Genomic DNA, 26,939 nt, shown 5'->3' on the forward strand with positions numbered 1-26,939 from the left:
AATTTTCTGTTACTTTGCTTTGTATGCCAAGATAACCAGTAACACCATTATCATGATCAGGAAATTTGGGATTTCTTTTCTGGATTTCCTGTTTCTGTCTTCCTGTGGTGTTTATTTTCCTATGTGCCTGCTAACCACACCCATTCATGCAATGCTGTGCAGAGTCCCCAATGCATTCAAATATTCATCGCCACTAATAGAAAGCTCGGAGAAAGGTCAGACTTTGCCTGTCGGCTAAGGTGGCTAAGCCATGAACCTCGTCTGATCACATGGGTCCCTAGGTGAACTCAGCTGGTGTGGCTTTAAACACCACCTGTGGCTGATGGCTCTGTAGCCCTGGCTTCTCTGAGCCTCACGTGTATACATGCAACTCTCTGCTTTCTGTTTTAACACCCTTACCCTGATGGCATCTCAAGCGTGGGCTGACAAGAAAGACACTGGATGCCGTGATCCTTACCACATTCCTTCCATGGCTTTGTCCATCTTAGCATCACACACTGCCTGTTTGCTTGGTCAGAAGCCTTCAAACAGTCTTCACCTTCTCCCTTCCTCGTGCTCAGCATCAGCTTACCTACCCGCCAACGGCTAGCTACTTTTATCTCTTGCTTGGGCTAACAGAGTTACTTCTCAACTGTTTTTTTTTTTTTTCTTTCTGCATTTGCCCTGTCTAGATTCCTCTTAAACACTTTCTTGCTACCTCGTTTTAAGAGCTATACTTAATATCTGATCTTTGAGTACTGGCTGTCTGGATTCCCTCTGCAAGGCAGAGCTCTACAGTAAGCTTTACAGGGCTTTATTCCAGTCACTGAGGTTCCTGGCCACAGTAGATTTTATATGACTGTAGGAAGGAGGGAGGGAGGAAGAGAGGGAGGAGAGAAGGGAGGGAAAGAGAATCAAAGGAAGGGAAGAAGAAAGGAAGGGAGGAAGGAATGAATCTAATATTTTTCTTTGTTGTTTTATTTCATGTTTTGAGACAGGGTTTCAACTCTGGAGCCCAGGTTGGCCTCAAATTCAACGATTCTACCTCAGCCTCCAGAGTGCTGGGATTACCAGCATGTGCCACCATGCCTGACTACAGGCACTCTTTCAGTAGCTGGGGATTCTGGAGCAAAATAATATGCCTTAACTGTTTTTCTTTGGTGGGTTTTTTTTTTCCCCCTTTAAGCAACACTGGCAGCTACACATAAACAAGCACGAGAACAAGAAGGAAAAAGTTCCTGGAGAACTTGCTTAAAGGGCATCTGTTGGACAGTTAGCTTTTGCTCTTAAAACATAAGACAGAAAGTGAACCTGAGGCCATATTATTGTATGTACTTCAATGATTCCCGTTTCCAGGTATCAGAAGGCATTTTTTTTTCCAGTATTCTGGAGAAAAGTCAATTTTTCTTGTCTTATCTATCTATCTATCTATCTATCTATCTATCTATCTATCTATCTATCTATCTATCTATCTATCTTTAATCATTTCCAGAGCTGAGGACCGAACCCAGGGCCTTGTGCTTGCTAGGCAAGCGCTCTACCAACTGAGCTAAATCCCCAATGCTCGAAAAGTCAATTTTTAAACATTCCAAACAGATTGTTTTGCTTTAGGAATGTTGGAGGTGCAAGTATCTAGATTTTACAGCAGGTTATTAACTTTCCTGAAAGCTGTTCCATGGGTGCTACAGTGTAGCGCTTATAAAGGCAGCCACCACTGCAAAGTAAGTGATACTTATGAGTGGAAACATTGACTAAATAGCTTTCAAACATTCCTTTCTTGATCTTTTATCCTTTAAAGGCAAAATGCATAATTAAAATTATATAAAAATTCATCTCTAAAAACCAGTAACCCAATAAAAATGAGTGTTGAGTCAGTTACAAGTATTTTTTCCCCCTGCAAATTATAGATTTGGATTAAACTTCCAAATTCCAAATAGATGTTAAAATTAAGTCTTTCTTACTTAGCTCCAGTAAGTACCCCTTAACGTCGGGGGAGTGGCCTTAGTCCATTTGCTTTGCTTGGTTGAGACAGACTCTCACAGCGCAGCCCCCGCTAGCCTCAGTTTCTCAGTCCTTCTGCCCCTGGCTCCCAAGGGTGGGGAATCCAGGACTGCCCTTTCCGCCACACCGGGCAAGCAGGCCTTCTTGAAGTGGAGGCTCCTGTAGGGCTAGTAGGGAAACTGAGGACAGGGTGAAGGAGGCATGCTATCGCCATGTCTTTCCACATGTTCCTCTCTTCCCGGGGTGTGTTTTCATCTCCGGTCCTCTGGCAAACTCATAATTTCCTCAGTACCCACTTCAGACATTCTGTTTTCTGAGATGACTTTCCTAACATCTTCAGCTAGACAGTTGTTCCTTCTTCTTGGTAAGTGTAAATAATTGGCTCACATCTCTCTCCCCCCCCCACCCCCAGTGTTGGACACAGGGTAGGAATTCAAGGCTTGTTGAATGAACAGATAAAAGGAAGTGGTGGTTTCTTCTAACACAGACACTGCTCACAGAGAGGTGCTTTCTGGCTCCAGCCTTCTCCTGGGCTGAGGCGGGTGTGTGTATGGAGATAGGGGTTCTCTAGCGGACAAGGGGACAGCTGGGCTAATTATCCAACAAATACTTGTTTTCATGTTTCAAGCGTTGTGCTAATTTCTGTGGGGGAGACTACAGAGGTGTGACGCATAGTGTGTCAGTTTGGGAGCTTACTAGTTAGGTTTAAAGACATGGTACTTGTATGAATCATTTTCAGGGAAATTGACTGCTAAATGACAAGACTTTACACTGTATGTACAACACAGAAGCCAAGAAAGCTGGAAAGCCCTGTTTAGCTAAAGGAGTTGGAGAAAGCTTGTTAGGGGACCCACAGAAGGAAGGGCCTAGGAGGTGGCGAGCCATCGGCTAGGGGGTACGTGAAGGTTGAGTGTGTGGGAACTGGTCTGTAGAAGAGAGTTTACTCTGGAGACCAGAGTCCTTTTGTGTACTGTGTTCCAGTTTTAGAGAGACCTGGAACCTCTGAGTAATTAGCCAAGTGCTTTATCTATCTACCAGTGCAGGGCAGTTCTCGGAACAGCTCTCTAGGAGAAGGTTCAGCTAGAAAGATGCAAATGTTGATTTTTGAAATCCTGTTACAACTTGTAATTTCAGTAGCACTGATAATATTTGCCTTTCCCCAGGGTCTTAAAGAAAGAGAAGAAGGAAGAATTCAGAGACAGGAGAAGGATTAGAAAGAGAAGGAGAGTCAGGCTGATGCTTAAGAGGAAAAATAATGACATTGCTCGTGTACTTAGGAAACTGTTTCCTCTCCATGGGGCTTCCTCAGTGGTTAGGAAGGATCATCTTAGCAATGGGGGATGCAATTTGGGAGCACACACTGCCTACTGAGAAAAATGAAATACTGAATTAAAATGAATGAAAATATTTCCTACTGCTGCCCAGATGAAAACACACTGAATTAAAAGTAGAAAATTCCGGAGACTTGGTTGAGATTCTTAATTTGTCACTGTTTATTTTAATCACTTAACAGTTTTTACAAATGATTTTGTGTGTGTCCTTTTACGTTAGAGTTGTCTCATTAAAAAAAAAAAAAAATGAACCGTGCTTGGTAATTTGCCATAGGGGTGTGCTCATGTGTATGTGTGTGTGTGCGTGCATGCATGTGTATATGTGGTGTTTCTGTGCATGTGTGTATGGTGTTGGTATATGTGTGTGTTTGTGTGCATGTGTGTGCATGTGCGTGTGGTATTTGTATGTATATGAACTATATGTGTATTTGTGCAAGGTGTGTGGTGTTTGTGTGTATGTGTGATGTGTATGTGTCTCTGTGTGTTTGTGTGTGGCATGTATGGTGTGTGTATGTGTGTGGTGTTTGTGTGTATGTGTGGTGTGTGTGTATATATAAAACTAAAAAGTATGTAACCAGTGTTATTTAGGAATGTTGACTTTGAAGTTCTCAGATATGTAATTTTTTTCAAAGATAGTTCAGCTCCTGACGATCCCAGATTGGATTGTTATGCAGTGTGTTCATGCCCTGAAATAGCATGTTATACCCTATACATATATATTATTATCAATTAAAAATAAAATAAAATTTAGAAAAAGATTAAACATCAACAGCCACATCAGTGAACGTTCAAAATGTATTTTTTTTTGTAGCAGTCTGATTTTGCTTATCAAATCTTAAAACTTTATACATGTGCAAAATGTTAGAATGATATCTCAATATGATAAATGTATTAATTATATATAACACCCTTTTTATTTGCAATGATTTCAAATTAAAATATAATGACAACCTTCCCCCTCCTCCTCCTTCTGGTCTCTCCATGTCCCCTACCTCACTCCCCATCATACCTCATTTTCTTTAATTACTTTAAGTCACTCCCTCTACCAGCATTGTCTGTAGCTCTTTGCTAGGGCTGGGCCCTGTGAGACTTCCCTCTCCTGAGCTGGCATGTTTGGTGTTGCCTTAATGAGGCCTGGTTCACATGGATCCGTTGCAGCCTGGCATTCCATAATCGGTCGTTCTTGGCATTTTGGCCAGTCGTGGTTTTCTGTCATGGTCTTCTTCTGCTGGAAGCTTCTTTGATGAGGGAGGGGTAAGAGTGACAGGGGCTCTTCCTCTTCTTTGTTGAAGGACAGGGGTGTAAGTTCCTTTTTTGTTTCTGTGATAAAGTACCATGACCCAAAGCAACCTATAAAGAGGAAAGAGCGTATTTTGGCTTAAAGCAGTGGTTCTCAACCTTCCTAAAGCCGTAGCCCTTTAAAACAGTTCCTCATGTTGTGGTGACCTCCAACCACAGAATTATTTCATTGCTACTTCATAACTGTAATGTTGCTACTGTTAGGCGTTGTAATGTAAATATCTGAATACAGGATGTCTGATGTGTGACCCCTGTGAAAAGGGTCTTTAGACCCCAAAGGGGTCATGACCCACAAGTTGAGGACTGCTGGCTTGTGGCTTCAGAGGAGGCACGGCTGTGGGCAGCCAGGGCAGGAAGCTGAAAGATGACATCTTAGCTGCACATGGGAAACAGAATGAGCAGGAAGGGGATGAAGCATAAACCCTCAAACCTTGCTCCTAATAACATACGTCCTCCTCAAGGCTGCACCACCTGGAGGTTCTATACCCTCCCTAAACAGCACCACTACTGTGGGCCAAGTGTTCAAATTCATGAGCCTGTGGGTAAAATTCCTCATCCAAGCCATGAGAACAAGATTCTATTGTGTTTATACACAGAATTTTACCTCCCCATTTATCCACCAGCTTGGTTCCCTATCTAGGCTGTTGAAAACAGTGCTGCAATAAATATGTGAGGGTAGATGTCTCTTAGATGTACTGATTTAATTTCCTTGGTGGATGTATATGGCAGGGCAATTGCTGGATCAGGTGGTAATTCAGTTTCCATTCCTTGAGGCACTTCCATAATGGTATGAGCTTTTCGTAATGGCTGTGCTGATTTATATTTATACCAACAGTGCAGGAGAGGCCCCTTACCTCTGCATCCTTGCCAAATTCTGCTATGTTTTCTGTTTCTGATAATAGCCTTTCTAACTGTGAGTTAATTTGTGGTTCATTATGGATTTCGTTTGCATTTCCCTGACAGTTATCATTATTGAACATTTTCTCCCAGGTACTTGTTGGCTATTTTCATATCCTTTTTTTAATAGACTTACTACTTTATTTACTATGTAGTTGTTAAATTCCTTTTTTATTCTGTGTTAATTCCATAGTCAGATGAATTTGCCAATATTTTTCCATGTTCTGTGGCCCTCTCTTCCCTTTGTTGACTGTTCCCTTTGTTATACAAAAGCTTTCTAGTCTGATGTAATACCGTTTGTCAAATTATGCTTTGATGCCCAAACTAATGTCCTAAAACACGTCCATGTGTTTTCTTCTAGTAATTTCACAGCTGTGGATCTTGCACTTGAGTCTTGGCATTTTGAATTGACTTTGTGTGTGTGATGAATGGTAAGAAGATAGTTTCATTCTTCATAGCTAGTTTCCCCAGCACTATTCTATAGGTGTTGTGTTTTCCCCAGTATATGTTCTTCTGCCTTTGCTGAAAGCGTGGACTTCCACTGGTCTTTGCCTCTGTTTGTATGTCAATACCATATTGTTCTGGATAGTATAGTTTGATAATATATTCTAGTAGTACTTGAGCTATGTCACTGGAGATACTGTAATGCCCTCAGCTTTGTTCCCTTTGCTTAGCATTGCTTTGGCTATTAGGGTCTTTTGTTATTGTTGCTGTTTTTTTTTTTTTTTTTTTAGTTTTTTGAGACAGGGTTTCTCTGTGTAGCTTTGGCTGTCCTGGAACTCACTGTGTATATGAGGCTGGCCTCGAACTCAGAGATCTGCCTGCCTCTGCCTCTCAAGTGCAAGGATTAAAGGCATGTGCCACCACTGCCAGGCCTTTTTTTGTTTTATACAACTTTGGTTTATGCAAAGAATGTCATTGGTATTTTGATAGAAATTTCATTGACTATTGATTACATTGGATAATTTGGATATTTAAAAAAAATATCAGATTCTTCTGATTCGTGAACATGAGATGTTCTCTCATTTTGTGTGTTTGCAAATGTCCTCTCTGTTTTACAATTTTCACTTTTAAAGCATCATTTCCTTCCTCACTTCAGCTTCCCACGAGATATTTCTTGTTGTTTTATGAAGTTACTTTGAATGGAATTGATTTTTTTAAAAACTAGTTTATCATTGATATATAAAAACAATACTGATTCTTTTTAGATTTATGTTTTGTATTCGTGCATGTGTGTATGTGTGTGGGTGTGTATCTGTGTCTGTGTTAATGTATTCATGTATGTGTGGGTGATTGAGAAGGCCTGAAACTGGAATGGTGGTAAGCTGCCTGACATGGGTTCTGGGAACCGAACCAGGTATCAGGTGAGAGCAATATGTGCTTTTAGCCACTGATCCATCTCTCTAGCCCAATACTTATTTTCAAATGTTGACCATTTATCCTGCAACCTGTTTGTTTATCAGTTCCTTTCCTTTCCATTCCCTTTTCCTTCCCTTCCCTTTTCCCTCCCCTCCCTTCCCCTCTCCTTCCCTCTCCTCCCCTCCCCTCTCTTCTCCTTGCCTTGCCTCTCCTTCTCCCTCCTTTCTTGAGGCTTTGGGTTCCCCCCCCCGCCGGATAAAATTGTGTTGTATGTAAATAGGGATAATTTGGCGCCTTTATTTCCTATTTAACTTTTATTTTTGTTTGTAAAATAGAAACCAATAACAGATACTCAGAGGGCTCTCTGTCTGTCTGTCTGTCTCTCTCTCTCTCTCTGTGTATGTGTGCACGCGCACACAGATAGAGGTGTGTATGTACTCACCTCTGCCTTCCTCCATGGAGACCAGCTGTTAGCCCTGAGTGTTTCACTCTGTTCTTCTCCAGTTCGTTTTTGGAGACAAGATCTCTCACTGACCCAGGCTGGAATTCACTAAAAGCAACCAGATTGGCTAGCCAGCAAACTGGAGTTACAGATGTGTGCTGCCACATTAGCTTTTACGTGGGTGTTGGGGGTCTGAGTTCACATCTCCCCAGTCAAAGAAAATGTTGGAGCTGAGTAAGTGCTAGGCAAATAGTGCTAGGAAGCCATGGCAAAGTGAGGGTCCCAGTACGTCTTTTGCCTGTTCCTAAGCTCTTTGGGCTGGTGGAGAGCCTGGAGGATACTGCTGTGGCTGCTGGGAACTATGCGGTGCAAGGGGCTTTATTTTCTCCTCTCTTCTAAACTCGACCTTCCCTCTTTCTTAAGTGTCTACAATCTGACATGCTGAGACATCGTTCTGTGTCATAGGATTTTTTTTCCACAAATGAATTCTGGTGGGAGGGACATAGAGTTGAACCTGCCTTTTTCTGTTCCAGTCCTGACAGTGGACCATTGAGCGAGAATGAAATGTAGAGCAGCACCCTTCCCCCTCACCGGAGTGCCTGGGATGCCCCCGTCCAGCTTTCGGGCTCCCTGTCTGAGACAGTGTGCAGTGTTGTGGGGCTGAGTATGTAGTTTGAATTAGAGTTGAGACAGGACCCAGAAGTTGGGGGTGGTTCAGAGCTGATCAGAACGTTCTTAAAGCTTAAGACCTTTCAGAGTTCTTTGGTTAAACCTCTCATTTTACTCTAATTCAAAGTTATCTTTATGTACCTTTGAAAGAATAAATTTGAATCTTGGTCCAGAATAAAATCAAAATGTCTCTTAGAGGGCTGTTAAGGCATAAGATGACATGGCTGCTTTCATCAGTATTGTTTCGTTGACTTTTTGTCTCCTTGGCAACCTTATTTCTGCTTTTCTGAATGGATGTTGCTCTGGTCATCTGCCCGGAACACAGCTCTAGATGAGGGACTGTTGCAGGGAGCTCAAGGTAGAAGTAGGGGAAAGGAAAGTTTACCCTTTATTTCAAAGCACACTGGCTGAATCCATTCTTGGATGCAGTCATCCCCAGGAGAGTGTGGCATGAGCTGGCTGCAGCTGGGGCATATGGTTCCACACAGGTGGTAGTTGTGGGCAGAGCTGCGTGCATGGCACAGTTTCCCGAACCTGCCCATTCCAGACACACAGAGTGAAAACTTGGCTTGAAATTCTTGGCTCCTGCTCTTTACCCAGAAACTTTGCTAAGCACTTTTGCTTTTGATCTTCTTTCTGGGCCAAACTTGATTTTAAGTTTTTAGCTGAGATAACAGAGCAGCTGAAAGTCTTGATTCGTGCCAACCCAAGTCATAGCCCTTCCTTAAGATTGTCCTAACGTAAAGCATTTGTTTTTTAGCAAGTCTGGAAAAGGCCTGCAGACTGTGGCCAGTAACTGATTTCTTGGGGTTGAATCCTGGGGTATCAGGTTTGTGGTTGGAGTTCACTGTCTGATTTCTCAACAGCCTGTGGACATCACAACTCAGACTCACAGGTTTGGCTACTGTTGGGACTGTGGGGTGGTTGTTTCTGACTGCATTGCATATTTAAATAAATGTAAGGCTAGAACTAAAGCTGAAAAAGCAGATGGATTTGGACAGGGAGATTTTCTTATTTTGAGGTCATCTGTGAAGCCAAGAAATCGCTGGAGCAGCTTTAGCAGGGTTTTCAGGAAAATAATATTTCCACTTCTGTCAGCTTGCAGTCAGCCTAAAAATGTGGTATGACTGGCCTTTCCAAAAGATCTTGGTATTTGAGCAGCTGTTTTCATAGCTCACACAAAATGGAAAGCAAAGGAGTCCTTAGAACTGCTAGCATCCAACCCCCATCACTAAAGTTTTTGAATGACTTAAGTGGAAAGAGCTGAAGCCAGGCAAGTTAAGGTGTGCATGACACAGGACATGTGCGCAGGCTGCTTTTGCAGGTGTGACATCATGCTGTTGGCACTGAAAAGCTTTGGGAAGACTTATCAGCACCACAGCCTGTATAAGAGAAAGTCCTCCAAAGGAGCCCTGTACCTTGCTGTAGAAGAATGCTAATTCAGAACACGGCTGTTCAGGCAAGAGATCATATCCAAAGATCTTCTAGGTCTGTGTGATCTGGCTGGAATACAAATATGCCTTTAATCCAGGAGACAGGGGCAAGCGGATCTCTGAGCTCAAGGCCAGCCTGGTATAGCGCAAGTTTCAGGTAAAGAAAAGCTTAGGCTTAGGCATGGTGGTACATGCCTCTAATCCCAAACAATGAAGGTAAAGTTGGTTTGTAGAAGGAGGCACTCATGTTTGAAAGTGATGCTTAATTGAGCAGCAGAAACAATGATGAATCAGAGAAAGACTTGACAAAATAGGATATGCTCAACCTGCATGAGAAGAGAGAGGAAAGTGAAGCTACTTAAGGTGCAATGAGAGAGAGGAGACAGTTTTACCAGGACAGTAATAGAGAGACAGGTTGCAGAGAGAGAGAACTCAGGTGAAGATTGAATGAGTCAGAGAATGAGAAGGAGCCAGGAGATTAGAGCAGATTGCTGGAGTTAGTTTGAGGTCAAGCAGAGCAATTCAGAGGCTGAGAGAAAAGCCAGATTGAATTAGTCAGTTGGGAGAGGAGTTTGAGCCAGAACATCCGAGTTGAACCAGCCAAATTGGAGCTGAGGAAGAACACGAAAGGGTGAACTTATTAAGCAGTAAGTCTTAGAGGCTGAAAACATTCTAGGCCTAGGTTAGACTGGGTGGAGGCTAGAAGCTTCCGGGGCTAGGCCTAGGTTAGCAGACAGAAGCAGCAAGCCTCCAGACAACAATTGAACCAGGCATGTAAAAGTTCCTTTTATACCTTTGTGTTCATACTTTCTATTATTTTAGATTATTTTTCTTTCTATTCACCTGAGTCAGTGGGACCATCTGTGGAACTCAGTGAACACCTAAAACTTTCTGATTGCTGCAGTTAGCCAGTGCTGTTATGTCACGTCCTCATCATTGATGAAAACAAGCTGTGTTTGCTCTTAGGGAATGTTCAATGAGTCATTCCAATGTTATCATTCCTGATCTACCGAAAAATGGTTCCAGAGAATTTATGTGATTTGTATAAATTGCATGAATAAACCATAGGATCATGGAATATTTTGTTGTCACCTGCCAACTTTCAAGTAGTTGAAGCTCTTTGTACATGTAATGTGTGTAAGGATGCTTAAAACTCTGGGAACACCTGCTGTGGTGGCACACGCCCTTAATCCAGCACTCAAGAGGCAGAGACAGCTGGATCTCTGTGCAGTGTAGGCTAGCCTTGTCTAAACAATGAGTTTCAGGCCAAATAGAAGTGGCCTTGTCTCAGAAAGTAATCAAACAAATAATAAAAAACAAAACCACGGCAGAACTAGATTATATCAGTGACTTCTAATATATTTTTAGTCAATGAACAAATATGCAATAACCCAGTATGTTGAGTCTCAAGTTTAATTTTATTAGCATAATTTTTTTTAGAGGTGCATCCATCTTCCTTCCTTCCTATCTACCTTCTCTCCTTCCTTCCTTTCTGTTGTTGTTGTTTGTTTCTCTGTGTAGTCCTGGCTGTTCTGGAACTCACTCTGTAAGCCAGGCTGGCCTTAAGCTCACAGAGATCTGCCTGCCTCTTCCTCCTGAACATTGGGGTTAACAAAGGCCACTATGACCTGGGGAGGAGCGTGTTTCTAATGTTACCCATTTTATAGTTAATTAGTCATATTAACAAAACTATTTATGAAAACAAATATTTGAAATCTAGATTTATGGGTCTTCATTGTAGCTTCAATATTTGGTCTAGTTTTAAGTTTTTCTTGGTTGTTCAGCATTGAAAAAGAAAGAAATTCTTGCAACAGGGCAAGGTGGTGCATTCCTGTCATCCCAGCACTTGGGGAGGCAGAGGCAGGCGGATCTCTGTGAGTTTGAGGCCAGCCTGGTCTACAAAACAAGTCCAGGACAGCCAACGCTACACAGAGAAACCCTGTGTCAAAAAAATCAATCAATCAAACAAAACAAAACAAAACAAAACAAAAAGATGAATTCTTGCAAAAGGTATACATAGTGAATTCCAGGCCAAACAGGGCTGCATAGTGTGTCCCTGTCTCAGAGAGCAGTCAAACCAACAAATAACAAAAACACGGGCAGAGCTATACTGTATGAATAACTTTGTGTTTTGGCCAATGAATATTATGAAATAGCCCATAGTGAGTTCCTTAACAGTTAAGACTGCTTTTTTAGTAAGCTTGACTGATCCAGACACTTGAAAAATGCTTTACAGGAAGTTTTAGATATACTCTGAACCACTATTGAGCTAAACGTAAGAGGATTCACTCTTCCTATGCCTGTGTCCTCTGGTGTGTGTGATTGTGTGTGGTATGTGTAGCATGTGTGTGTTATGTGTGTGTTGTGTGTGATATGTGTGTTGTGTATGTGTGGTGTGTATGTGTGTGTGTTGTATTTGTATGTATGTGGTATGTCTGATATGTGTGTGTGGTAGGTATGTGTGGTGTGTGTATGTGTTTATGTGAGCATGAGCATGCCCATCAGCATGCCCATGGAAGCCAAAAGTTGATATTGGCTCTCTGTTGCTCTATTACTCTATTCCCATCCATCTTACTTTCTGGACAGGGCCCAGCACTCACTGACCAGCCAGACTGGCTCACCAGGAAGCCACTGGAATCCTCCTGTCCTTATCTCTCAGTGCTGGTATTATGGATGCACATGGCCATACTTGGCTTTTCTGAGTGTCCTGGGGCTCTAAACTCAGGTCCTCATTCTTGTGCAGTGAACACTTTACCCAATGAGCCATGTCCCTAGCCCACCCTCATCTCTTAAAGCTGATTCAACCCCAACCTCCAAAACTGTACTTGTCAAGGTTCCTAGACTCCCATGTAGCCAAATGTGATTCCAAATTCTCAGTTCTCCAGCACTCAGGAGGCAGAAATAGGTGGAGCCCTGTGAGTTTGAGGCCAACCTGGTCTACAAAGTGAATCCAGGACAGCCATGGCAACATAGAGAAACCCTGTCTTGAAAAACCAAAACTGGGGGCTGGAGAGATGGCTCGGAGGTTAAGAACACTGGCTGCTCTTCCAGAGGTCCTGAGTTCAATTCCCAGCAACCAAATGGTGGCTCACAACCATCTATAATGAGATCGTATGCCTCCTTCTGGTGTGCAGGTTTACAAGCAGCTAGAGGACTCATGTTAAAAAAATAAAAAGTTAAATAAATAAAAAAAAAAAGAAAAGAAAAACCAAAACCAAACCAGCCAACCAACCAAAAAACCCAAACTTCAGTTCTCACCCCAGGGGACCCATTAACCTTATTTGATCTTCACCTGGCTTTATTCCAGTCTCAATGGCTATTTTTTCCCTTCCTGCTCTCCCTTTACTCCCTTGACTATGTTAGAGACATAATCAGCATTTCCCAACGGTCTGAATACAAAAATACTATTTCCTCAGTTTTTTTCCCCCAAAGGAAAAATAGACTGCTCTTCAAGCACAGGCAGGGAGTTAATCCATCGCACACGGACAGTGGTTGTCACAGAGCACGCTATAACGGTTTTTATTTCAAGTCTGAAATTTCCTGTATATGTTGACAAGTCCAAAATTTATGTCTTCATTTTTTTATTCTACGTGAATACAGTGTTCTAGCCAACATCTAGTGAATATTTTGTCTTAAATATCTAACTTGCTTCTTCTCCTCAAAGCTGCTTCACTCAGAGTTGTCATTAGGCCGCAGATGTCGTCATCCCTTGGACTTCTCTCTGTCTCACATCATACAGTCCTGCTGTGCAAATCTTTCAGCTACATCTTGCATCTTCGCAGTTGTTCCTACCTTTCCTTCTACTGCTGTGATGTGACCTGCATTGCCCTCTGGAGTCTGACTCTTTGACTAGCCTCCTACCCAGGCCTCCTTGTTTCACTGTTGTCTTCAAGTTCTTCTAAACACAGTGGTCAGTGGCCATTTGTGAGGTCATTGCTTCTCTAGTTCACGAAGGACAATAACCAGACACCATCCAGCTGTTGTGACCGTGTTGCCTGTTTTCTGCCCAGTGTTTTCCTGTTTCTACCATGTAACGAACTGCTCCCCAAAGCAGGGCTCTCCTCAGAAGAGGCTTCTTTTTACTGTCTCCATCTTTATGTCTTTCTTTCATTTCTGACTAGATGAGACTCAGTGAGGCCTTTCCCTTCCAATCATTACACAGCTGGAAACACTCTTCAGTTTTCCATCCTCTTCCATTGCTGTTTCTCTGCATTGTGTTGGCATTTTTTCATATTTGATTTGATTTGATTATTTTATCACCGCCCATTAGTGTATAGACAGTGACTTAGTCTGTTTTTTTCCATCACTGTATGCCAAGTGTCTGGAACAGCCCACCCAGTAAGTAGATGATCAATGAATGTGTGGGGGAATGGTGAGCAAATTTGAAATTCAGAATGTGATGAATGGAATTATAGTCATTTAAAATTATTATATTGTATAAAGTATCCCTTAAGGTATAACTCACATTTTAAAATATTCAGTGGAGCTGTTAAAAACCTAATATCTCAGTATTATTCCTGTCAAATTTTTAATTCCAAGATTCAAAACTGTCATTCATGCTGCATGTTGAGGCCAAATTTGAATGTTTTTGGAAGCATGGTCTCGATGTTTAATTAGGCTGGTCTTGAACTTCTGTTTCTCTTGTCTCAAATCTTCCTGCCCCCCACCCGTGCCATCATCATGTCTGGCTCAGTCAAATTTAAACATTTAATTGCATACTGCTTCTTTACCTTCATTTTTTTAAAAAAGATGTTTTATACAATACTCTGCCTGCATGTATGCGAACACACTAGAAGAGGGCACTAGATGCTTATGAGCCGCCATGTGGGTGCTGGGAATTAAACTCAGGACCTTTGAAGAGCAGCCAGTGCTCTTAACCGCTGGGCCACTGCCAAATTAATCTAATAGAGTATACAAAGTGCTAGATTTCAACTCTGCTTTGCCAAATTAGTCTAACAGGGTATATGAAACACCAGACTGCAAAAGCCTCAGCTTGTTGTCTCTCCTTCTAACTCTCCTGTGTGGGAGGAGTGATGGTACCTGCATTTCTCCTGTGTGATCATTGGGGCTCAATAAGACCAAGCCAGGAGGAGGCTGTAATGGGGGATAGAGGAGGCAGGCAGATGTGAAGAAGGATGTTCTCTGCTTGGACAGCCACAGGATCTGTTGCTGTGTCTATGGCTTCATGATTCACTGCAGGTAGCTCAGATTTTATTGAGTTCATCCAGTATGTTTTTCTCACACAAGGGCTCATGTACTTTGTCCCAAGTGACATTTTAAAGTTAATTTTCAGCATCTTATTCTATTAGTTCAGAATTATTAAGCTTCATTGAAATGAAATTGTCAGTTCTGCGTCAGTAACCAAAATTGCTCTAGGCCATGGATTTGGACATAATTCCATCTTTTATTGCTGTGGCTTCATTACAAGTCCTTCAAAGAATCTTCTGGTCAGCCTACCTTCCTGTATATATAGCCTTTCCCTTTCTTTTGAGACAGTGTCTAGTTTTGTAGTTTAGGCTGGTCTCAAATTTATAACCCCCTTGCCTCCACCTTGGACTGGTGGAATTTCAGGTGTGAAACACCATATCTAGATTTTTATTTAGAGTGATGCAAATAATGGACTGTTCTGTGAAAATTTTCTTGATTTTGTATCTTCTCACCTACAGAGTTTGCTCCAACCTGATAGGTTGTGTTAGGTACAGCCTCAGTTTCCCTATATGGGATCTGTTCTTGTCCCAGATAGAGCCATTGGTTCATGTATGCCAGCCTCTTTTGACTTATTTACTTTGCTGGAGCTGGATGCCTCTGTTATTTAGCCCTGGCTTGACTAACTTAATCTTTGCTTAGTTCTAATATGTGCTCTTCTGTCCTCCCCACATTTGGCCCTCTAACTGTCTCGGGTCTTGTTTACCTGCCTGTTCATCAGCTTCTTCCTTATTCTCTCTCTTAAGGATTTATTTATTTAGGTATTTCTTGTATATGAATGCTGTGTCTTCACACACACCAGAAGAGAGCATCAGATCCCATTACAGATGGGTGTGAGCCATCATGTGGTTGCTAAGGATTGAACTGAGGACCACTGGAAGAGCAGTCCAGTGCTCTCAACTGCTGAGCCATCTCTCCAGCCCCCCTTATTCTCATCCTTTTCCCAAGACCTTCAGGGATGCCCCAGATTTTAACCCAAAGTCTGAGTTTTACGGGTTGTGGGCAGACTTCTTTGAGGCTTAGGAGGTCTGCCTTCTTGACGTCCTTAGGAGGGCCAACTGCCGAGTGCCTAGTGCTGTATCCTCACATTAGAACACGGAGTCCTCCAGTTGCTGTCCTTATGTATTGGGTGCGATGCTGTGTCTGCCAAAGTGAGCTTTCTCAGACCACATGGGGATGGGCCAGTTCTTTCAACGACTGTGGTCAGATTAATGCTGCAATCTAATTCCTCTTCCCACTCCCATCTCCAACCTGCTCAGACCTGAGCAAAATAATGAGCCAGCCATTTAAGTTTCCTGATAAACCACACTGTGTACTTGGCCACTCAGTCATTGTGAGTGATTTTACGGGGAGGAAGAACTGTAGGTTTATGGTGGTCTGTTACTGAGTTAAAGCCATTGGATGTGGCCCCCGAGACAGGAAGGTGCTACAGTTAGGTTTAAACTTTGTAAGGCTCTCCAGAGAGCATCTGTGTGCGCAACTAGCATGGGTCAGACAGAAAATGGATTTCAAAGTTCTTAGGCAAGCAGATAGGGAAACAGAGACTTGGATTCATCAGCTGTTACCCTGAGATTACACAGGGACGTGGCAAGAGGTCAGGACCCAGGTTTTGGTTTTTGAAGATTTCCAATGCCTAGATGAAGAGAGGGTGTTTTCATTTCTCTGAAGCTTTCAAGTAATGTATTAGAGCTGCCCTGGCATTGACCTTGGTGGTCACCTGGTTATAAGTCTGAATCCTTGCTATGGCTTGACTATGACCCCCAAAGTTCATGTGCTGAAAATGTAATCCGTATGCAATAGTGTGGGGAGACAGGACTTAACAAGAGTTGATTAGGTCATATGTCTTGCTCTCCTGAGTGGGTCAATGCCTTTATTAGGGAATGAGATCATCAATTTCCTAGAGAATATGTTGTCAAAAAAAGCAGGTTTGGCCTACTCTTTCTGTTGGCTACTGTGTGCTCTCCTACCCACTGCCTTTCAACATGGCTGACACAGAATGGATGGCCCTCACCAGATACACAGAGACCCTCAATACTGGGATTCCAGGACCATACTCTAAATAAAGCTCAGTTGTTTATAAATTAACCAGTTGTGTTATTTGTTGGAGGAACATAAACTCAGCCTTCAGGGACATGGCTGCTGATTCTCCCAAGGGACTAGGTGTAGGCTCCATTTCCCAACTTGTGTCTCCAGCCTATATCACAGGACCTGGGACAAGGAGAGATGATGTAGAAGAGCCATACGATCCATTAGGAAAGGGGCCAAATTTGACTCATTTGTGCAGCTTTTCAGTGGGTATCATCCAGTGCGAGCTGACCTGGGAGCAGCCTTTTCCTTGTCCTCCTCCACACTACCTTCAGGGATGTTATATGCTTACTCTTCTATTTTTCTTTTTCTTTTTCTTTTTTTTTTTTGGCGACATGTCTTTATTTTTCAGGAAATGCCTTCTGCTGACTGTCTTTAGTACTTACAGTTGCTTCTTTAACAGTTCAGAAATTCAGCCACCCACACTCAACCACAATGGCAGGACAGTCACATTTTTGACTCAGCTACAATCTGCTGTCCTCATCTCTGTGGTTTTTCTGTGTTCATTCTGCCTCAGTGCTTTGACACCTGCCAAAGAAGGGCCCACAAACCACTTGGGAATAAGAAAGAGACTTAAACTTTACGTTTTACTTGATTAAAGTGGCAGTGTTGGGAGTTCATAGAATCTTGTGTCCCGCAGCCATCTGCATATTGAATAAAAAGCAAACAAAGGTAGTTGGTGGTAGTGAACACCTTTAATCCCAGCACTCAGGAGACAGAGGCAGGCAGATCTCTGTGAGTTCAAGGCCAGCTTGGCCTACAGAGTGAGCTCCAGTACAGCAAAGGCTGCACAAAGAAACCCTGTCTTGAAAAATCAGTTCCCCCCTCTCCCAAAAGCAAACAAGCTAGAAGTTTTTCTGAACCCTAGCAAATAATTGGTTTAGAAGTTAATCATAGTTCTTCACTTGAATTCACCCATAGCTCATAAGTGACCCAGCGCATCTCTAATGCTTCAGATAAATTGTATGGGGGTGGTGGTGGTAGCAGGACTCTTACTTTAAATAGAAAATATTTGTTTGTTTATTTTGTGTGGTGTGTGTCTGAATGTTTGTGTGTCTATAGAGGCAAGAAGAGGGCATGAGATGGATCCTCTGAAACTGGAGCTACAGACTATTGTGAACATACATGTGGGTGCTAGGAATTGAACCTGAGGCCTCTGGTAGAGCAGGCAGTGCTCCTAACCACTAAGCCAGCTCTTCAGCCCTCCTCCTCTTACTTTAGAATGAAGTTACTATGGTTTTTATTCTCTACCTAGTAGATCAGTGGCAGAACACTGATTTCCACAACAAAAAGTCGTTAACTTTTATTAAGACATGGATATTTTTCTTTGACACCAGGTGTCACTCTAGCTTAGGTTGTCTTGGAACTCACCATGTTGCCCAATCTGGTGGCCCTCCTGCCTTAGCCTCCCAAGATCTGACCTACAGGCACGAGCCACCATGCCTAGCTAGCCAAGACAAGGGCGTAGGTTCACATGGAGGACAGTTACATGTCCGTCCAAGAAGTGATCACGTATGGAGAGCATGCTGGAGTGGCAGGCAGGCCAAGACTGGACTAACTGTTAAAGATTAGGAGCACACTTACTGTGCAGACGAATGGTGAAGAGTGCTCAGAGAATTGCTTCCATGTGAATACTGTAAGAGAATGAAGGAATGGTGGATCCTCTTGTGTCCTTTCAGTGTCTTGTGTGGAGGAAAATGGGAGGAGGAAGTCCAAACCAGTCGTGGGGATTTGTAGGTGGACAGAGGAATTAACTACCCACTGCTTGGGAGTATCTATATTTCTCTCTTGAGGTTCTTCCATTGTCTCTGTGTGTAGGCATGTATGTACACATATGTGTGATATGCATGTGTGTGTAGCTGTGAAAAGTCACGTATGCGTGTGGAGACCAGAGGAGGATATCTTGCAGGGTTGGCTCAACGTGGAGCTATGGCATCCAGGAAGCTCCAGTGATCACCTGTTTCTGCCCCTACACTGCTGGGTCCGGGCACACTTGGCCATGCCCAGATTTTTATGTGGGTGCCGGGATTTTGAACTCCTGTCCTCATGCCTATGCGGCAAGTGCTCTTACCTGCCGGGCCATCTCCCCAGCTTCCATGATCTTTGTAATTGCTTTTCTCTGTTGCATCCAAAAAAAAAAAAAAAAAAAAAAGATTTCCAAAAGGGACCTTTTCTGTGTAAAGGAAGTTTTGCTCTCTTTATAAAGTCAGTTATGTAAATATGTTTTTGTTTTGATCCCAACTGTGGGATTTTAGTTGGCTATAGTTTGTCCACACCTGTTAATTGTCTAGTGTGGGGCATAGCTTTTGCCAGTTGGTAGCAGCCTGCCACGTGCGGCACAGAGAGGGCCGTAGTCCAGGGCTCTGAGGATATAAATTTGAGCACCCAGAAGGAGAAGGTGTGGCATGCAGTCTTTGTGTGTGTTGAGTAGCAGTTTGGAGAGACAAGAGACAGACAGCGTGGTGGTTTGGAGCAGACAGAAACATTTTGGGGTATAGCAGTTTGGAGGAGACTACTGGCTGCATTTGCTGTTGATAGAGACTGATAGAGAGCCCCCCAAACCCCTGAACAGCTGGGAGAAGTAAAGGGGCCCTCTCTTCCCACTAACCTTCTGTCTCCTATGTAGGGTTGTGAGGTTGAGCCTAAACACCCCAAATAAAGTTGAGTTTTAAAAACGAGCCACATTATCAGAATGGCATGAAAATGGCATCCCCTTGAAAACCAGGGGTAGCAGTTCTGTTCTGTGGATTGTTGACTCTGTGAACTGAAATCTCATGCTTGTAAAGGAGGTCAAAAGCCTGTCTTCCTTGTGGAAATGGCTGATGAGCCAGACTTTGCTCCAGGAGACAGGTATCTTTCCCCCAGTCACCCTTGAATTGGAGGGCACTGGGGCAGATGTTTACGTTTGGGGACCTGCAGATTCAGCCTGTGCCCCAGCCAGGCCCTCCCATCCCTACCATTCCAGCTGTGGCTGTCAGCTGCTGCTCAACCTAGGAGGAACAAAGTACATTGCAATGAGATCCAGGCCAGAGACATTCACCTCAGCCCTGGGAATATCATTCTGTCCCTGGTCGTGGTTACCTCTTTAATGAGCTCCTTGAAGCCCAGTTGCAGCCCTCTCTCTTTCTTGCTCTCCTGAATCATGCATGGCTGCCCTCCCGCAAGGCCTTATTGCTGCTCTGCTGACAGTGTTCTTACTCTTCGTGACCCAAGCTGGTAGTTCACCAGGGCTGTCGAAGCATCTGGTACTGATGGCATGAGAGCTCAGCCACCTCTTCACTGTCACCTCACTACCCGAGAGCCACCTTCACCTCTCTCAGTAGCCAGTCATCCAAGACCCATGAAGGCACCTGAGTCCCAGTATAGACCGAGAAGAGCATGAGACAGACATGTGTGGAGAAAGGGCCATGCAGAAGAAGCTGTCACGCTTGGACTCTCTGTAGGTGTGACTAGACTAGGTGGCTTAGTTAGCTGTAACTGTCACCTTGACATACCCTAGAAGTCACCTGATGGGAGAGCCTCCATTGAGGAGTTCCTAACTGGCCTTTGGGCTTGTCTGTGGGATATTGTTTGTTGATGTATAAGGGCCTAGAGGACTGTACTGTTCCCAGGCAGGTAGTCTTGAGCTGTCTAAGCTAGCTGATTATAAGCTTGTACAAGTCAGTAAGCAGTGTTCCTTCATAGTTTCTGTGCCATGATCCTGATTTGAGTGTTTGCTCTGACTTCCCTCAATGATGTACTGTAACCTGTAAACTGATATAAATCCATTGTTCCCTAAGTTTCTTCTGGTCAGAGTGTTTTATCAAAGCATCAAGGAAAGAAAAGAGAAAGTTCTCATCTTTCCCTTTCTCATCCCTATTGCCTCCTGGGTTTGCCCCAGGATTGAGAAGTGGGTGAGCAGCAGGAAAGGGTTTATCTTAGTGCTGCTTCTCTGGGCTCCAGCTCCGTCCTGGCCTTTGACCCTGTGGGACGTGCTTATACAAGTCTTCTCTCTCTGGGCTGCAGTTCTGGCTTCTCTGGCCTTTCTCGGGTATTCTTTGATTTTATCCTGAGCACCCGCTTCTGAAGGTTGCTCGCACAGGCTCTTGGTGAGTCAGCCTGAATTACTCTTCACGCAGTCTCCTCGGACCCTGGGAAACGCAAACAGTGCCATGTGGAGAGTGTAGCTTGCTGTTCAGTTCCTCACTCTATTTTTGCACTTGGGCTCCAGTCAGCCTCTTCAGTTGGAAGAGGCCCCAAACTGTGATATTCAGAGTCTAGAGATCTCTGTCTCTCTCCCATGAGCTGTCCCTGGATGAAGTTAATTGAACACATGTCCACTGAGCCTGCAGCCACTCCCAGCTCCATTGAACGGTTTTCTGGGTTGCCTCCAATTCTTCCATCATCCACTGCGCTCGGTGGCTGTGTGGGGTTATGTGCGAGCGTGACAGAGAAGCATCTCAGAGAGCAATGAAATATTACAGTCCATTCTGGCTGGGTATCCACTCACGGTCACCAAGGTGAATGGGCCTTTAGGCCTCCCCTTGGCAGGCCATGCAGGGAATCCATTTTGCATTGTGTTGTGATTATCCGAGGAATCCTCTTTGTTCAGGACCTGCTGTGCTCAGTGGGATTCAGCAACTCACTGAGCGTTGCCTGATGCCATTCCAGATCAACCCACCAGTTCCTCTCAGGATCTATAGTGTTGGCCAAACTCTGGGGATGGGAGAGGGGTTGCAGAGGAGGAGCAAAAGGCATTCACAGCTGATCCGTCTGATAACCCCCCAGATACGGTGCTATGATGAGATTGATCTGTTAAGAGCTCAGCAGTCAGTCAGCAGGGCTGCCGCATGGTATTGAGAGAGACCATCCGCTTTCTCATCTATAAAATTAGATTTATTTTATAGGCTCTTATAAGTCTTGCAATTAAAGTGATCATAAAGCATTTCCAAATGGGAAGAGCTGCGGAAATGAGAAAACTACTCACCGGGAAACCCAGTGAGGGGCACTGCCCAAACTGTCAGCCTCCCCTCCGGGTGATAGTGATTTTCTGGCAGGAACTGGCCTGGCAGGGACCTTGACAGACATTATCCAGAGCTCATTTAAGGCAGCCTGATTGACACATAGTTATTACTTTATCTTTGTAAAGCTGCAGTGTGAGGCCCAAGACAGTGGGAGGAGCCGTGATGTATTCACTTGACAGCCTGCCATTGTCAACTCTACTAGGAGGGAGACTTCAGCAGCCAGAGGATAGCCTCGGGTTGAGCTCAGCTGAAATAACTCCTGCTGGTGATTTAATGCTCTGACTTCAGAACTCTCCATGTGTACGAGAGAGGGGGAGGAGGAGGGTAGATAGAGGGAGGGGGAGGGGAAGAGAGAGAGCAAGAGAGAACAGAGAGAGAGAGAGCGAGAGAGCATGCACGTGAACCATGAATGAACGAATCCTGTGTACTCCCATTGTGAGCCTCGGTGTGCCACATTCTTTTGTTTCCGAGGCTTGGGGTTGGCACATTTCGTTGGGATGATTGGATTGTGGGATAAGGAAGCTGACTCAGGAAACCATGTAGTTCATTTCTTTTATGCCCTCACTGCCATGGAAACTGGTCACAGCAAGAATAATTGAAGTTGGGGGTGTGTGCATGTGTGTGGGGTAGATGCAGATTCCAGTCTCAGGTCCTAAAATATACTGGTCTAAAACGAACAAGGGTTTGTGGCAGTCTTAGCATGGAAGGGAGTTTAGAGGAAGCTGGGAAATCTCTGTTGGGCCTTTTTGCAAATTGCAAAGTATTAAAGGTTTTTGATTGTCTTCCTAATGAAAAAAGCAACGGTGAGCCTAGAATTTGTATCAGTTGTCATTGGCCACTGCATGTAACCTGTGACATACATGGTTGCATGTATGCATACATTTGGTGACTAGATGCCAGTGGGATAGGCATTTTTTCAAAAGGACTACTTTTGCCTATACACACACACACACACACACACACACATACACACTACGTTTCTCTAAGGACTGTTCCGGTTGAAGACTTTTGTCTGCTACTTCTAGGGTAGGAGGTAAATGGCGCTACAGTGTAGTCTCTACATGCTACAGATTAAATGTTTGTGACTTTTCAACACTCATATACCAAAACCTAGCCCCTAATGTAAGAACATTTGGTGCTGGGGCTCTTGGAGGCTAACTAAATCCTGAGAGCAGAGAGAGTCCTTAGGAACGGTACACAATCCTTAAGAAAAAGGCTCCAGAAAGATCCCCCATTCCTTTACCTCCAAGATCTATGAACCAGATCATTAGACACCAAATCTGCCTTGACTTAGAACTTCTCATTACCAACAACTGTGAAAAATAAGTTCCCGTTGTGTGGAAGTCATTAGTTTATAGTGTTTTCCTATAGCGGTCTGAGTAGAAGTCATGGCGGAATAAAGACCTTTTGTACAGTTTATCTCCACTGGACTTCAAGCCCTAGAACTAACTCTGGTGTACATTCAAAGCATTTGATAACTTCATATTTGTTTAGCGAATGGTTCAGCGGGAAGGGGCCTAACCTAATATGGGTAGTTTCTCAGTCTCTGCTTGAACCTGCCTTTGAAGAACAGCCATGTAGGTTTTTTTTTTTTTTTAATTTCTTTTTTTTTTTTTAATGTGCATTATGTGAAGGTGTCAGATCCCTTGGTACTGGTAGTACAGACAGTTGTGGGCTGCCATGTGGGTGCTGGGAATTGGACCCGGGTCCTTTGGAAGAGCAGACAGTGCTCTTAACCACTGAACCATCTCTCCAGCCCCCATGTAGGTGTTTTAAATAAGTGCTAGCATCGGAAGCCACAAGAAATATGGGATTTTTCTCCACTGCAGGGCTGGAAATCACCATCCAATAATTTTTCCCCCTTTCCAAAAATATTTCTCAAATAAATGGACAGCATCCATGGGTGGGGAATTACTCTTCTTTTGGAACAAAAATTAATTTTCTTTTTTCATTTATTATTTCATGTAGATGTCCCCTGTGATGTTAACTAAACCCAGATGCTGTTTCCATCTTCATTTTTTTTTTTTCATCTTAGTCACACTTAGGCTTGTGCCAGTCAGCAGTGCATTTTAGCTTTCAAATGGCCGTGTGAAGTTTTTAAAAACAAGGTGGTCCATCCTGTGCTTCCAAATTAATTAACTCTGAAAGCTCAGATCCAAGCATCTTTTTTTTTCTTTTTTTGGCATTTTGCCTACACACACAGAATCACTCAGGACCACAGAGTTGTCACAGGAGAAAGAACCATGAACCAGGATTATGGGAAGATGGTGCTCTCAATGAGACATTTGTGAGCAAGCGTCTCAACTCAGTGATATGTAACCGAGCAAACCCAGGACCAAAGGACTTCAGACTAAAGGAGTTAAAAATTAAACCCTCTGAGTCAACTGCATTTTCTGTGTGATATTGCCACAGCTAGCCACAGGGAGCAAGTGTCTTATAAACTTTTTTAATGACTATCAAGTGAGCAAACCAGAACAAAGAGTACAGATGATATTAGTGCGTATTTCTAGCCCCTAGCCCCCCTGAATGTGCTTCACGGCACGTTGCCAGTAGGACCTGGGAGTCGGGGCAGTGTGGTGCAGGTGGAGAGATGGGGAAGTGGGGAAGCACGGGTTCTCATTCTGCTTGTGCTGCAAGAAAGAACTGAGATTTATAGAGCTTCTGCCGTGCTATCTACACTTTATTATCTTCCTGCCCAGCTCCCACCTCTGCTGGGAGAGTATGGTGGTTGTTAATGAAGAAACTACCATCTGGGAAGGTTTGGAAATGTGGTTAGGTTAGGGCAACAGCCAGCAAGTGGCACAGTGGCGTTTGAACTTCAGTCTGTAGGATAGTGCTCCAAGTGCCTGCCTAATTTCTCCCTCTCAATTCCTTCCGCATCCCTAAATCTGGATTCTATGTTTAATCTTATGTTAAATAATTGATGTTTAGTTTTTAATATTTAAGATTTAAACCACCCCTCTTCCCCCTGCCTTCACCTCAGATTGTGAACCAATGCTTACATTTTCATAAGTCTTGTCTTCTAAGATGGTGTGTTCAGATGACCACCAGAGACAGCAGAGATTTGTTCCTTTGGAGTACAAACCTTATTTCCTAGGATACTATGCTGTCACCAGCTCAAATAATTAGGTGACAGATTCTGTTGACACTTCTAACACTTAAGAGGCAAGAATCTAATGTTTTGTCTGTTAGCCCATGCAATCAAATTGCTGTCCTCATGTATGTGTTGATCTGGGTTGTTCCTTCCCTCTCTCCCTCCCTTGTCTCCACATTTGTGGAGACATGGGGCAGGGGTGTATGTGGGGGGGGGGATGTTGGGAGAAATACTATAAGGGATTGCCTTGTATAGTTATGGAGGCCAAGAAGTGTGAGCCCTTCAGCTGGGATCCAGGCCAGCTGACAGTGTAAGTTCAAGTCTGAAGGTAGTAGCCCAAAGACAGAGGGAGAGAGAACTTTTCCCAAGGGCACCTTTTTTGTTCTATTTAGGGTTGGATGAAGGCTCCTTCCTCCAGATCAGGGAAGGTAATCTGTCTGCTCTACCAAGTCAGAGACGCACTGAAATAATAGCTTAAAATTATTTAATGTGTATTGTGTTTTGTGTATTGTGTTTTGCTTGCATGCATATCTGTGCACCTGCATGCCTAGTGCGCTCAGAAGTCAGAAGAAGGTGTTGGATCCCCTGGAACTGGAGTTATAAATGTTAGCAAGACACTATATGGGTCCTGGGAATTGAACTCAGGTCTTCTGGGAGAGTGAATAATCAGTGCCCTTAACCACTGAGCCCCTTTCCAGCCACCCTAGAATAATATTAAACTAACTATCTGGACATGCTTTGGTCCAATTGAATTGATATAATAAAGAAATTATTATGTTATACTAGAACTATTCTTAACTGTCCCACTTCAAACAGGGCTGAAGTGACTCAACAGATCAAAGGGAAGGGAAGATGGAATGGCACAAAAGCCTATGTAGTACTTAAGGACAGTTTACTGTTATAAAAAATGGGATCCAATATTTATAATTCAGGTTTATGTACTGGTTAAGTTACCAGGGAAACAGGGTGATCTCTTCATTCTCAACGCCACACCAAATGCAACTTCTGAGTTCACCCTCAAGGTTGTGTCTGTCTTAGGCAGTTGGGGTAGAAAAGACCATGGAGAAGAGTCATAGGGGAGGATTTTACAAGCTAGCCTGTCAATAGCCATTTCTATCTTAATCCTTTGCATAGAACTGACGTGACTGTAGACTGTGGCTAACTGCTTGGGGACCAGGAAGCCCATTTCCCAGAACTGACTCTATACAATAGATGGAGGAAAATGATTTTCAGAGCTTAGGAAGGGATCCATCCAAACCCTGGATAAAGATTCAGAAATCTGAGTTCTAGTCCTGCTCTTCTATCAACAGAAATGAGGAGTTTAGTTGATAGTCAGGACATCATTTTGCTCTGCACATTCTATGGTTACAATGAAAAGCCCTGGGCGAAGGCAGCGAATCTCTCATGGTGCACACATGGTGGCAAAGCTGGGGCTGGTCTAGGGGCTCTGATACCTGACTGGAAAAATTCTTACTTAATGGGCACTGTAGGCAGTGACTTCTGGGAGACAGATTACTATACTTCAGGGATCTTCCAAATGGGATATTGCTACCCTGGAGTACATGAAGATTTTTCCAAGGGGTTACAGACAGAGAATTTAGCAATTTCTTATGAAAATACATCTCATATAAGTTGCATAGATCAATTATATAACTAAGTAAAATAGTATTTAAACTATATCCTTAGTCTTAAAATAAAAAAAAAAAATATTTTGATTAATACTGAGTTTCACGTTTATAGTTCTTTGGTATTAAGACAAGATCCTAGAGCAGAAGTGGAACAACTGAAATTTCAAGAAGATGAAAGGTGGTTGTGCAGCTGGTGATGACTGGAGCAGCTTCTGCCTCATGGTTAATATGCTGCGGAGGGACACAGCATGAGTATGTAAAGTAGCAAATGCAGAAGATAACGTGACATGGCCATGACAGTGCTGCACAGCAGCGCCTCTAGCCTTGCAGTGTTAGAAGAATGTCATTTTAACTTGTAAGGATGGTGACGTCAACGGGAAGTTTTGCTCATGCTTTTGCCCCCGCCTTTTGTATTCTGTGGAACAACTGGCTAGTAATTTGATGACATACCATTTTCATCCCCACTCTTGGTTCCAAGACCAGAATCACCTTAATGCTTATGAAACAGTTTCAA

General features: G+C 43.4%; 1 protein-coding gene across 2 annotated transcripts in view; it reads left to right on the forward strand.

Moving 5' to 3' along the window:
* The window catches only part of Rgl1 (ral guanine nucleotide dissociation stimulator like 1), a 257,004-nt gene that overhangs the window by 49,194 nt on the left and 180,871 nt on the right, over positions 1-26,939 (forward strand). The gene's annotated exons all lie outside the window — the stretch shown is intronic.

The sequence above is a fragment of the Psammomys obesus genome, unplaced genomic scaffold (genome assembly GCF_907164565.1).
Source record: "Psammomys obesus unplaced genomic scaffold, mPsaObe1.curated_primary_1811, whole genome shotgun sequence".
NCBI lineage: Eukaryota > Metazoa > Chordata > Mammalia > Rodentia > Muridae > Psammomys > Psammomys obesus.